Source organism: Leptonotus elevatus, chromosome 12, assembly GCF_054856555.1.
Source record: "Leptonotus elevatus isolate MCC_2025b chromosome 12, RoL_Lele_1.0, whole genome shotgun sequence".
NCBI classification, from domain to species: domain Eukaryota; kingdom Metazoa; phylum Chordata; class Actinopteri; order Syngnathiformes; family Syngnathidae; genus Leptonotus; species Leptonotus elevatus.
Window position 1 is genome coordinate 11,663,246 of NC_141250.1, and position 14,582 is coordinate 11,677,827.

The 14,582-nt window shown below is 39.9% G+C and overlaps 1 long non-coding RNA gene across 1 annotated transcript; it reads right to left on the bottom strand.

Moving 5' to 3' along the window:
- Nucleotides 1–5,073: 5,073 nt before the first annotated feature.
- On the bottom strand, nt 5,074–12,870 carry LOC147164577 (uncharacterized). Its single transcript, XR_015096762.1, has 3 exons — nt 12,727–12,870; nt 8,718–8,767; nt 5,074–5,267 (listed from the first exon to the last, which is right to left on the bottom strand). It is a non-coding gene; the product is annotated as an uncharacterized LOC147164577 (long non-coding RNA).
- Nucleotides 12,871–14,582: the final 1,712 nt, after the last annotated feature.

The window sequence follows — 14,582 nt, forward strand, 5'->3', positions numbered from 1 at the left end:
ATAACTACATTGCTCAACAAGCTGATCTGCCTTAGCTGTGCCAGGAAGTGAGCATTTTAACCTTCAGCTGTATAGAGCTTTTAGCGTAAAAAGCCCTCATTATCTAAAATAGCATGAATCCATTTGCAGGAATCAAAAGTCAAGTCTCCATCTGGCCTCTTGCCACCTTTGGGAAATCAAGCATATTTTGAATCGCTCTCACTTTTTGGAAAAGATGTTGCCATGATCAGACCTGAAGTCACCTAATGTGCAATCCATCTGCTCTTTGGTTCACATAAAAGGAAGTGAGCCTATTACTAATCTTTACCTGCACTGTCATGGTGACACGATTGATCAGTCTTTCGTTCAGCAGCTTTATGCGTGTGGTTGAGTGGAGTTTTGGGGGTGAAAGGATATCAGCCGGTGCTTTTATTACACACACACCCACAATTTTATGAATCATCGAGGATCGTAAAAATGTGTGTGTGAGTGTGTGTGGGGGGGGGGGGGGGCTTTGAGAGACACTAAAGTTTACGAGACGTCGCTCGCACTTTTCCCCAAATAGCTCCCCGCCCTTCACATGTGATTGTGTGTGAATTGGAAGCCCTGTTTAACAGTGTGGCTGTTATGACAACCAGCCCCGAACCTTCGTGATCCACTTCAACACCATTTCAGGAACCTTCTTTTCCAAAATTAGAAACTTCTTGTCTGCACTTATTTGCTTCCTCCAAAATCTTCTACAAACAACTCCACCCGTTATTTTTAATTACTTTTTTTTAGATTTATAACTTTTTCAGACATTAGCAAGTTGTCTGGCTTGGTTTTCAGCCACCCACATAGGTTGTTGTTGCATTAAATGCCTTGTTTACTTTGCTTTGCCAACATTATGTAATGTATCTTCATGCACTCATCTTTGTCTGGGGGTTTAATGACTTATATCCACTGTGGGTTAAAAAAAACAACGCTGAAGTTGGAAGGAATATCTATTAACAGGGTTTCAAGAATTCTCAAAAAGCATGAAGGTGTGTGTGTGTATGGGGGGGGGGGGGGGTACGACATGTAATGTGAGTATGCCCTTTTATAATAGCAAACGAAACAAAAACAACAACAACAAAACATAATTTAAGGAGACAATTTGTCAGGTTTTATTTAAGGAATATAACTGTTAAAGTGAATGTTCTTTTATAAAATTATTATTTATAAATAAATTAACATTTATAACCACTAACAGCAGAACTAAAGTACCGAAAATTGTTACTGTTCAGTATTTGTATCAATACCCCGAACCGGTTCAAATACAAAAGGTACCCATCCCTACTTGAACGCAGCGAATGCTGTTTTTTCAACATCCATCCATGGTCCAATAAATGTAGCAAAGATGTTCACATTCGCAAACTGTTTTTATCATAATAATGCATCATGCGCTTTTCTAGATACTCAAAGACGCTTTACAATGGAATGGGTACATTATTCATGCACTCACACATTCGCACTGTGGTGGCGGTAAGCTACTTAAGTAGCCACAGCTGCCCTGTGGCAGGCTGACGGAAGCGTGGCTGCCAGTGTGCGCCTACAGCCCCTCCGACCACCGCCAAACATTCGCACCTTCCATACACCAGTGTGAGTAGCACTGGAGGCAATGCGTGTGAAGTGCCTTGCCCAAGGACACAACGACACATGAAATGGGGAAAGTGGGGATGGAACATCCGACCTTTTGGTTACCGAACGACCCTCTCTACACCCTCAGCCACGGCCGTTTTCTTGAAGCCGTAAAAAATTTCAAAAACATTTAAATTCGCCATCCCTTCATCCACTGCGTGCCCCCAACCTGTTTGACGAGTGCCCGACGAATATTAACTCATTCACTGCCATTGACGGCTTTAGACATAAAAAATAATTTTAACTATTTCTATTAGTTTAACATTTTCTCCACTTTTGTTAACAAGAGTATGAAAACCTAAAAACAAATATTGTACATTTAGAACAGATATAAAATTTGTGATTAATCATGAGTTAACTAGTGAAGTCATGCGATTGATTACGATTAAAAATTGTAATCGCCTGACACCCCTAATTTTTTTTGTAATTTTAAAATGTTTAATTTAATAGTTAACTCACGATTAATCACAAATGTAATATCTGTTCTAAATGTACAATAAAAACAAATTCTAGGTTTTCATACTCTTGTTAACAAAAGTGGAAAATATGTTAAACTAATAGAAATAGTTCAAATGAATTTTTGACGCCTATAGCCGTCAATGGCAGTGAACAGGTTAACGGGCAAAATTTTGGTCTAAGAGCTTTTCACCTTTTTCACCCCTGACCCGTTTTCATGCCTGATACTGGATCTCGATGAATTCAGTCTTTGTCCTCAGGGTTGCCCTGTAATTGACCGGCGATCAGTCGAGGGTGTAATCTTCCTTTCATCCAAAGTTAACTGGGATTAGGCTGCAGTTCCCTTTGTCTTAAAGAACACTTCTCAAACTAAAATTCAACATAAATAATTCCTTATGTTCAACAATTTTTTTCTGTGTGTGTGTATTATCAAGGCACTTGCTAGCATCTTTGTCAATTTGTTAGCTGTCACACCAAAGAACAAAGTCTTCTCTAAAGAGCTGGAGAAGCTTGCTTCTTCCATCATAAAACGGTGCAAAGAAAATGCAACATTTATGATGCCTGCTGTGTTGAAAGATGGGCATGGTCAGTGCTGAAAATCATTTTCCATATTCCGATGATGCATGCATGAAAGTGTGACCCATTGGCGTGTGGTTTTAAGGGGTTGGGTAGCGGACACTTTAAGGACATGGTATAGTTCAATAATGGCGCGAGGTAATCGAGTTTCATGACGGCTGTAAGAGTGATGATAAATTACATGTAGTACAAGCTAGGAGATAGAAATGAGGTCATATGTTGCTCTTTCTTCATCAATATGGAAACTCGAAGACTTGCCGGAGGGTTTTGAACTCACGGGAAGACTCAATAACAACTTTTAGGCAGCCGTTTCAGAGGCACATGGCAGCGATCAGGCTTAGCTCCTGATATGCAAACGATACGCGTTTGTGGCTCATATTAGCCGGGCTGTGAGCCACCAACGTTTTCAACACATGCAAATTGAACGTGGACCGTAGCAAATCGAAGAAGGTAACACAAAAAGAAGTTTGAACGACTCTCGGGAATGACGCACAGTTGCTTGCGTGTGAAACTGCAGATTTTTGAATGCGAGATTTCTGCGCCGCATAACCCAAGTGTGAACCACAATGGTTGCTTGCAACGATAGCGAACCAATACCGAGAATTTGGAACAAACACCAAAGAAAAACTTGACTAAATCTGTGGCTTTCAGGAAGTTGAAAAGTTGCATGAGTAAAAGTGTTTTGCAAAATAATACTTTGCCTTATTTTTCTGGTCAAACTGACTCCAAGCCATTGTGTGAAACTATTGTGTGAAGCACTAAAACTGCCATCATTGTGACTGCAACAATCAAGGCAACCGCCATCACACATCATCAATCAAAGCATTTCATTACTTGTTAGCAGTTGTACTAAAACAAGACATGAATGAAATAATCAGGGTTGGGAGGGTTACTTTTCAAATGTAATCCGTTACAGTTACAAGTTACCTGCTAAAAAATGTAGTTAGTAAGGTAATCCAAGTACCATAATATTAAAGTAATGTAACTGGATTACTTTGGGATTACTCCAATATTGAGTATGCTAATGAAGACAAAATAAAAATAAATATCACCACAATATATATTCTATACAATGTTCCCCTGCTATTTGCGGGTGATAAGGACCCGGGCAGCCTACAAATAGTAAAAATCCTTGTGTAATTAAAAAGCATGTAGGCTACTGATTGATTGATTGATTGATTGATTGATTGATTGATTGATTGATTGATTGATTGATTGATTGATTGATTGATTGATTGAAGGCCATATGCTGTTTTCGAACTGTCATTGAAAGCAACCACACCTCACAGTTTAATAGATAGATAGATAGATAGATCTTTCGTCCCCACCTACCCGACATGTAGCAACGGTCTCTCTCTCTCTCTCTTTCTCTCTCTCTCTCACCCTCTTTCCCACTCTCTCTCATCGTAGAAATTGTAATCCCTCAAAGTAATCCCCATTTTTAATAAATGTACCTGTAATCTGATTACATGTTTTTTTCCTGTAACTGTAATGAAATACAAAAAAATAAAAAATTGTAATCTGATTACGTAACGGTAGTACATGTATTCCGTTCTCACAGTTTAATAGATAGATAGATAGATAGATCTTTCGTCCCCACCTACCCGACATGTAGCAACGGTCTCTCTCTCTCTCTTTCTCTCTCACCCTCTTTCCCACTCTCTCTCATCATAGAAATTGTAATCCCTCAAAGTAATCCCCATTTTTAATAAATGTACCTGTAATCTGATTACATGTTTTTTTCCTGTAACTGTAATGAAATACAAAAAAATAAAAAATTGTAATCTGATTACGTAACGGTAGTACATGTATTCCGTTACTCCCCAAGCCTGGTAATAATAACAAATGGAATGCTGACAGTGCAAAGGTGCATGTCCATACGAGAAGTTAGTTCTTTCATCAAATATAGACCTACTGTTCTATTTATGGATTGTCTCTTCTGTTTTACTTGGACATTCACAACTAACTGCTTTCATTTGCTGACTTACCGATATTGATAGATTATAAAAGGGCAATGAGGGGTTTATGTTAGCGTAATAATTCTTGTAGCTAGCCAGGAGTTGACAGTCTGTTATTGACTCACTTCATCGGGTCAAACTATCCAATGAAATTTATTACAACAGCTCACTCATTTGTTCATGATTCTCTGGACATGGGCCGAGTCCATCCCTAGGAGCATTCTTGTCTCAAATGGTACATTGTGTCTGTCTGTTTTCAAACTTCAGACAATATAGCTCAATGCATTCGTAGCATCTGTCCTTGTTTCACCTCCAAGTCTCAGTTTGACCCGAACAATTCCTGTCTCCAACCAGATGTTTTCATCCATCATTAAGTGCTTCACAACATCTCATTCTATTCATACACATATGACACGGTATATTCAGATGTTTTTATTTACCAGAACTCAAGTTGCTTCCCTTGATTAACATTTCCTGTACTTCTTGATTGCAGTACTCCAGCTTTCAAAATCATGCATGGTTGGTTAATTTGAGGCTCTAAATGACTGGTAATTGGTAAATGGTTTCTCTATTTGCCTTGTGGTTGACTGGCCACCAGTTCAGGAAGTACAAAGACTCTCGCCCGGGATGCTAGATCACCTGTGACAATGAACAGGACATACATGTTGCATTAGTTTCGGGCTCATGTCTATCGGTGTTAACACATAAACGTAATTGCCTCGTAGGCTCCTCGTGCCACCACCACCTGTCCTTTTTTTTCCTGAAGGGAACAAAGGTCTCTCTTTGAGGTGTGCCATTTATTTGTTCAGTTGTGCAGCAAACAACAGTGCAGTACCTTCATTATTAAACCGTTTCAATACCGTGTTCTGTTTGTTGGGAATCTTTTTCGACATGTTTAAACTGTGCTGTCTGTGACGGCTGCAAAGACTTCAGTCCTCGTCTTTGTTCTGCCGCGATTAGATTGTTAACACGCTTTTTGCACCCGTCACCGCTTGACATGTCTTCATTCGCCTTGTTAGCGTCCTCGCATTGGGTCTTTGTAAGGTGCCTCTGATGAAAACAAGGCCGCGTTTACTGTCATCTGCAGGCTTTCTGGGAATAAAGCAGACCTGTTTTTTTTTTTTCCCTTCAATAACAAATGTATCTTCCTAACTTTAACTCTGCTTGTGGTCCCGCCAGCACATGTGCTTCCAAGATGTGAGCACCTCTTTTTTGTCTTCCTCCCGCTTTTCATTCCTCCGCGTCCTTGTCGCTGTGTATCAGGCTTCTCTGCAAAAGGACCTATTCTGTCTTTCTTCTAAGGTCTCCATGGTGACACAAGGTAGCATTGCCAAGGTCTTATCTGTTTGGCTGCACTTTGAAGGTGCTTGCCATCCTCCATGTTGCAGTATATACAGGCTCTGGAATTAATCTTTTGAGATTGTCATAATGCTTTTCCATTGAGGCAACTCAGTCTATTCTGGACTGACATTTGCTTTAACCCCAAACAAGCCATTTATTAAATCTAAACCAGTGTACATTAAGTTAAGATGAAGGTGAATGGCTGAAATCAACTGTGTTTTGTGTATATATAACCGCACAGTTTATTGCCAAGTCTTGACGTTCTACTCAGTTTAAAACGATTAAGTTTTGTCCAAAGTCTTAGTAAGAGAAGGCTTAGAGTAATCACACAAATATGAGAGCAGTTACTAGATTAATTGATTTAGTTCAGGGTATAGTCTGCCTTTCAAGTCAGCTTTAGCAACCCTTAACAGAATAAAATGGATGGATAGATAAACCGGTACTTTGTTTACTATATTATTAGATCATTAGATATTTTTTTTAAAGCACTTTATTCATTTTCCAAACCACTTATGTCTATGCCAAGACAAAATCTATGGTCATTGAAATGAAGGATATCCGAAATATTTTTTCATTTTGTCCACATTAAACACAGATTTGTCTATTTTAGCCATATTGTACTACAACAATTATTTTTAAAATGTAACACATGGAAAAATATCAGGTTTCTAGTCATTACAGTTTCGTTTGTTCCTTGCCCTACTAAATTCCTACTTTATTCCAATCACTTAGTGAGTCATAACTGTTACACCTGATGGCTAGCAGGTGTTAATGATCAGTGACGAATAATGATTAAGTTAAGATATAACCAGGCACAATCTGAACTTCTAATGTGCCGCTCGTGGACCTCACATTTGATGCCTAACAGCTTGGCACGGTTACCTCGACATCTCTTCAGAGCCAACAGCCGAGCCCAGAGCAGCTGACAATCATAAGATCATACCGTTATTTATTCTATACAAATTACTTGCACATGTCGAGCGCTGCCTCGCCCTCAGGGTTAAGCTCTCACCGGAGCTCGTAGCGGGGCGGAAACAGGACAGGTTGCTTGAGTAATAGATCTACTTTCAGTTAACCGCCACTACGTTACTCACGACCACTATCTCCCGCGTGCCGTCTGTTGCGTTATCTCCCGGCGAGGTCCGGATGCACTGAGCCAAATGATTTCCAGAGATAGGCCACGTGAAATGCTCCTGCTCATTCTGTTCTCTTTTTGAGCACCACTTTAAAGTCGGATTACACTCAAAGCAGGAGTAACTGGACGGAGCACGCTCACATGGCAAACAATTACATTCAATGTCATTTTGTCGGCTTTGAGCTCAAGGGGAGCGACTGATGGATTGCGTTGTTTCCATATCAAAAGAGAGGCCTTGGCTTTAGGATCAGTGCACATCAATGGTGTGTGTTGGAAGTGTAACTGATAAATGAGGAAAATGATAGGGGGAAATAGTCCTGTGGCGCTACAAGGCCACTCGAGCTCAAGGTCCAGATGTCTTTCTTGTTGCTGACGCTTGAGGGGCGGGGCGCAAGACGCCGGACGGGCTGACACTGTGGCCTCCGCGGCACCCGGCGTGCGAGAAGATAAAACCTGCAGCAGCCGTCCGCATTCATCACGGGCCTTGTAAATGTCAAGGCAGGAACTCCTTGAGACGTTCGCCGAGGTGAATCCAAGCAAAAATAGGTTGTAACCCAGAGTGTCGCCTCACGCATCAGCAAGTGGGATATGGTGTTCTGTGGATATGAACACACGTTGTCTCTCAACAGCTCTTGAATGCGCAGTATTACGGCCATTAGCAAGCTATTTATCACCTTCACTTTAGTTTTGTTATTGCTCTTTTGGAGATTTTTGTGTTTTTGTGTCAGAAATGGAGTAGAACCTTTCATGTTGAACAAAATCCATTCCATGACATGGTCAACCTGTTTGAACATTCTTAACTGTAGTGTAAAAGAAGACAAATGCTGTAAAGAGTAACAATTGCTTACTTTCCATTGAGTATGGTTAGTGATGCAAATAGGAAGAAATGTGCAGATCAATTACTGGGAGGTGAGTCTTTACACATACACATCCTCTTTTACTAATTTTACTGATCAAAGAGGATAACAACCTGTTTTCCTCTTTCCCACGTTATGATAAGTTCTATTTCCTGTTGTATGTCTGTTCCGTTTCCTCCGTGTGCTTGTGCAATTATGAGAAGTGAATTTACATGAAAATTGCGGCCGAAAGATGCATATTTAAATGATGCCGGGTTTGTGGTCCGCGACTCCTGACATGATTGAACTTGTTGTATTTACAGTATGTTGGAAAATAATTGGTGGCAAAAAGACTCTTATTTTCTCATGAGGAAAAGATACACGTTCAATAATACATAAAATATTTGGATTGTGGCCCTTCCACTGGAGCCCATTCTCATTTCGAGTGTTTATCTTTTTAACAAGCATTCTGAGACACAACAATAATTTATCCGAAGGTTGTTTCAACTTTCCTCTCTCTCTGAATGCAATAAAATGAAATAAATAGCCTAGTGAGACTTGTTTTCCTGTGAATGCATGCTCATTCATATCCATCTGCTTTATTGCTAAATCCTGCCGTCCTTTCATGTTGTCTAGCTCATTTCATACACGTAACGTGATTCCGGACTTCCAAGACATAACGATCGCCGATCGGCACTTTGATGTTTTTGGTTTCTGTTTGGAAATCCAGATCCATTATAAATGTACATCAGACAAACAAACACATGGCAGACTTACCCAGACGTCCTTGGAGGCTCGCAGAGCTCCGACGGAGACAATGCTTCAGCCTTCATGAAAGAGAATAACAAATCAAAGAGCGTGTCATGTGCTCAAACCAGATCCACAGACTTGGAATCGGTGCATAAAATACCCATTTCCCAGCATTTGGACATGGAATTACTTAACCCTCGGCATAGGACATAAATCCAAGCCCATTCTAATCCTGTGATGACTTTGTAAACAGTCTACCTCTCAGATGACCTGTCTTGTAAACTCCTTTAAAAAAGATTCTTCCCTATAATCCTAAAATGTCCGTAGATTATTTTTCTTTCCCTGCACGGTGATTTGCACGTGTTGAGTGCCGCTTTTAGAGATGATTTCATGCGTGTGGGTTGTCCAGACAGCCTGGCTCGCACCTTTACTCCTTGCATTTGAATTATGAATGAGTTTCGTGCTTAATAGGAGGAGGTCGGGTTTAAAGGTTTAACCCAACCCCCTAAAATAAATAACAATAGAAAGAGAAATAATCATTTCCAGGGTCAAACTTCACTGTCGTCAAACTTTTAATTGTACAGGCAATGTTTGTGGTAACTTTCTTAACGGTCATACGAGCATACAAATGTGTTAATCTCGCACACACAAATACAAAACACTACTTTTGGTAAGTAGCACCATGTACAGTACAAGACAAATTATACTACGTAGCCAATGTTAAGTGAGACATCGCAGCTATCCAGTGCACGACTCGCATTAACAGTAGTAAAGGTTTAACATTATGCAGGGTCATATAAATTTAAAAATAAATGACCAAATCATAAAAGTTTAAAAAATAAATTACCAAGTGTAAATATAAGAACCGTTTTGACTGGTACATTAAAGCAACTGCCCATTTGACAATGAGCTAGCTAGTGCTAAATCAGTTGCAAAAAAAAACAAAGAAAAAGTTAGTCCTTTGAAGTTAGCTGGATTAAGCTGTAGTGAGGTGCACAGATGCCTCGCTTTTATGTCTCACTCAATTCTTGACATTTCCATATGATATTATATTTGAAGCATTTCAATTCCATGGTTTTTCTGCATAGCAGCTTGGTGGAATAATGGTCAGCGCCTCAGCATCACACTTTTGAGATTCTGGGTTTGAATTTCAGTTCCGGCCTTCCTCCGACTTTCCCTCACTTTCAAAAAACATGCATGCCAATTTCATTGTTGGTCCAAAACTGTGATTATGAGCGTGAATGAATGTGTGAATATACCCCACCGGGATATGTTCAAGCTTACCCATAACCCTAATAAGGGGAGTGCTTTAGAAAATGGATGGATGACTGCTTGACTTTTATTTTCGTCTAAGGTACATCTGAGAATAGAGATAGCGATATGCGGCAATTTAAAAGATGTCACAGGCAGACATTCCACTCGGGTTGATTCTCCCGATATTCAACAACAAACAAACAAAAGTAAAAGTCTTTTATGTAATGACGAAGGCGCCGTGTCATTTCGGTCACGCTGGTATTTAAGAGTCTTCTTCCTCTTTATATTGCACAGGCGTCACAGCCGCAGCTCGTCCGCCCTCATAAATACATCCAGAAGGGAATGATTACTTCTCAAGATGTGGAGATGCTATTTTTTTTTTTTAGAAGCATGACTGCTCTGTCTCACAGTTCTCTCAATGTTGTGAGCCATCTCCATCAGCTTGAAGCATCCTGCTGGTGCACCCCCAAAACGCTCCATTTAGTATCAGGTCCCACCCGCACACTCATAAATAGCGGTGAGATGGGCATGCCCACGTTCCCGCATGTAGCAACATCAGGAATGTATCATCAGGAATGCATTTTGGTCCAACATGGGAGCGTTTTCGCTGCGTTCGTGCATTTTTCAGCAAGCCAATTTGTCCTCGGATTGTGAAACGTCGAGGATCTAATAAATCAGGACATTTTTGCGCTGATATTATTAGCGGTATGAAGCGTGGGCTTTTGGGAAAGGATTTTAAAAAAGATTTATGAGGTCAATCATAAGAAATAGTTTTATTTTCTATTTTGTGGTCATATCCTCTGGAAAAAAAGAAACGGTCCAAGATGCAGGTTTTCATTAAAAATCAGACACATGACTCAAGTGATTTGTTCTATGGCTCAAGAAAGCCGCAAAGGCAGTCACCAATGAATATTTCAGTCTTATCTTGGTGCTGTATCTGTTGTACCGCATCCAACCTGCTCATAAAGTATGGTAAAGATTCAACATTACAACAATGGACATTTATGATGTGTACAGCTGCAGGGAGTAAGAATAAATTAGCATTTTTTTAAAAAGCCATACATGGAACTTGACAGACGTCCAACGACTCGATGAATTTCTATTTAAGTCATTCCAGTTATCACTGAGTTTGAAAACGTTGCACCAGTTTGTCTTTTTGACTCGACGACCACAAATCTCTCAGTGGATGCCATTCAAAATCAATTGGTTTCTGGCTCTGACTATAAGGACGGGCGTAGTAATCCATTAATTGGTCATTGAGAATTCAGTCGTTTGTGTGGAATGGATTGTGGATGAATTGTGTGAACGCACTGCTTGGCTGTACTCTCAAAGGCACTGTTAATTCCTTCTTGACTAGTTTGTTGTCGAAAGAAGTCAAGTAAAATCAGCGGCTGGGCAATTAAGCTACGTCCAAGCAGACCTTAGCCATTGCTCAACTCCTACCTGAAGCATTGTTCTGATCATTACGACTTTGGCATGGAATCAGGAGTTCAACATGAAGAGAGATTCTCACATGAATATTTAAAAAAAAGTATTTAGTAGAGCAAGGAGAAGTTAATCAAAATCACAAAGAGGATGGGAACTAACAGCTTTCTGGCCTCATGACATTTCACAGGGTTCTTGGTCCATGGAGAAATCATTTCAGAAACATTAGGGGGGAAATGGTATAAAAATAGCCACAAGCATGTAATGACTGGATCTTTGTCCTGAGCAGCAGTGACCATCTTTGATATCACTCAAAATCAACAGGCTTTGACAGCATAACAATCATTTAGTCATTCCTGATATGATGACAACATTTTGGGAAAATCCTATCCGGCAGAGTGCTAAAAAAAATAAATCGGATTTTGGCTCTTTAAACTCTGCTACCTCAATTGTCTTTTGTTGTATAGTATTTTAAAATTTTAAATTGACTCTTGGTTAGGTAAAGTGCAAAAGATTGTGTAGACGAAGAAAAATAAATTGGCTTAGATTACAAAGAGGCAACATGCACTGGTTTGATCCATAACCTGTTTCCCCAATCAACATAGAGTTTATTAATCAACCCACTGAGCAAGCCGACGTAGAAACAACATCGTTTCTACATGATGGGCATACGAAGTGGAAAAGACGTCACATTTGGGTGCAGATTGCAATAACATGTTACGTAATTTCGTCAACAAAATTTCTACGTTGGTTAGTGACATATATAAAATGTCTGTGCAAAGTTGAAATCGGATTCAAAACAAGTCGCGCGGACGACCTTTTGGCGCTTTATATAGACCAATTTGTAGGCCTATATTCATCATTTAAAATGACTAAAATAATGGTGTGAAAACATGCATGAAAATGTCCAATAAAGGAATAAAAATATAGCGTACTAATCCAGTTTGTTAAAATTGGTTTATTGTTTTAGAGCCATATGTGTGCTTTGCTACGTGTCCATCGGATTAACAAAAAATTTACAAATTGGACGTCGGATATTTAGTGGGAAAATTCTTGCTTTGACAATAGCAAGAACCATTGAAACTGTGCTAATATTACTAAGATAAAATAGCTTTGATCTCTGTAGCGTCCTCAGTTCAAATGGATATTTGACCTCTACAGCTGTCAATCGTAATGAAAGAATTAACTCCCACATAAATTAGCAAACGACCGCAACCCTAGTGAGGAATAAGCAGTTAAGAAAATTGATGGATGGCTAAGTTTGCAAACAGCGGTATTTAACATCAATAGCAACACACTTCAAATTTCAGTGCCAAGGGACCCTTGCAGAGAACTGTAGGAAAGGAGTGAAATTTACCTGCATGCTTTGAATGGGCCAACTCCAAAACTAGAAAACTCAAAGTCACTGCAGTTCAAATTGAAATCTTAAAAGGCATATTTAGAATGATTAAAGGATGAGAGGTGACAATTTCAAGCTGTTTTAACAATGAATATCCTCTGGCAAATTACACACACAAAAAAATCATCACAAGGGAAATGTCGCTAAACAGTTTAATGATGTATTTCCACAACTACTCATGTCGACAGAAACAAAGCCCTGATGTCACTTTACACAGTCTTTAAGGGATAAGAGATAATGAATCAAAGAGATACCGGAGTGTGCAGCAGTTTTAGCACACGCTGTTTGAATGCACGTATACATCACCATATTGCATCGAAACAAATGTCTGTACATTTTACACAGGCGTTGCAACAAGCACAGCAAAACATTTATCTTCATTCTATTTTTGGGATCCTTCCACGATCCTCTCCTGTCAGCTTTGGGGAGGAATGCCCTGGCTTCATGGCTACAGACCTCATGAGTTAAAACATGACAAATCACTTGCAGCGGTAAAAAAAAAAAAAAAAAAAAGAAAAAAGTCCAACGATGGGACTACGAACATGCCAGAGGTTTTATTTGATTGTTCTGCCGTCTCTAGGACTCCTCGAACAAACTCACACACTTGCTCAGTGAGATCCATCATCCAGTAAGTGTTTGTGGAAAGAAAGATGAGATATCCCGTGCAGGAAAACTCACTTTAGCAGACAATTCATGGACCTTTATTTTCCCAGCGTGGGCCGCAACCCAGATTGCGTTGGTGTTGTTTGGCGTTAAAGGAGGGTGGGTTTGGTGTCCAACAATGCAGTTTTTCTTTCCTGCAAAGAGGCTCCAGTGGGTTTTATTCACACTTACCAGTGCCAATTTAGGCAGTGACCCGGTTTATACCAGCTACTAAAATGCTAAATAAATCATCAAGTATTTCCTACCAGAGTTTAAGGTCAGGTTAGAGTACCACAATTGCAAACCAGTTTAGAAGTACGGTGGACCCTTTATATCCAAATGGTTTTCTAGTGAGCAGAACGCACAATTATTTATGTTATGTGCCCCCAGGTTATTCACTGTATTCCCATTCTGGGATTAGAATCGAAAACTGGTTCTTTTGAGAACTGGTTCTCTATACTGGTTCTCTATACAGATTTAAAAAAACAAAGGGGGATTGATGTTGTACTATGTTACTACCGGTTCGGTCATTGTTTTCCAAAGTAAAAACAGATTTTTGCAAACGTCTTATTTTGATTGAACACGGAAGATAATTAGTCTTCTTTCATGAAGGACTACAGAAATCAGTGAACAATTACTGTTGATATGCAGAAATCTGAGAATTTGGACAATTTTAAATGTTTCCATGTTTAAAACTGTTGATAGCAATAGTGCTAGCATTAGCTAAAGTATTTAGCACGGCCACCGGGATGCCGGTGAAAAAGTGGAAGCGTTCGAGGGGCTCTTATAAAAAAAAAGAAAAAAGGGAAGGCGCTGCAAGAGAAAGAGTGGCTCACCTGTACTGCAGTACACGGCAGTTCTGTCTTTTTTTCGACTCGCTTAAATGTTGTACACCAAGCGACGCTCCTCTCCTCCGGTGTGCGCAATGACCCCGGGAGCTGATGCGACCAACCGGTGCAAACTCTCACGGTGAAAAGCCAGCGAGAAGCGAGGCGGACACCCCCGCGTTCGTTGTTCAATTCAAACAGACGCTTGCTTGCAGCGGTTTTTTGCTTGCGTCACCACAACATCATATTTCGGTCATATTCTTTCGGCTTTCATTTTATTTTGGCAAAAATAGCCATTTTCGGTGTGGTGTTGCTACAAATAAGGACAAAATCCAACGACTGCCG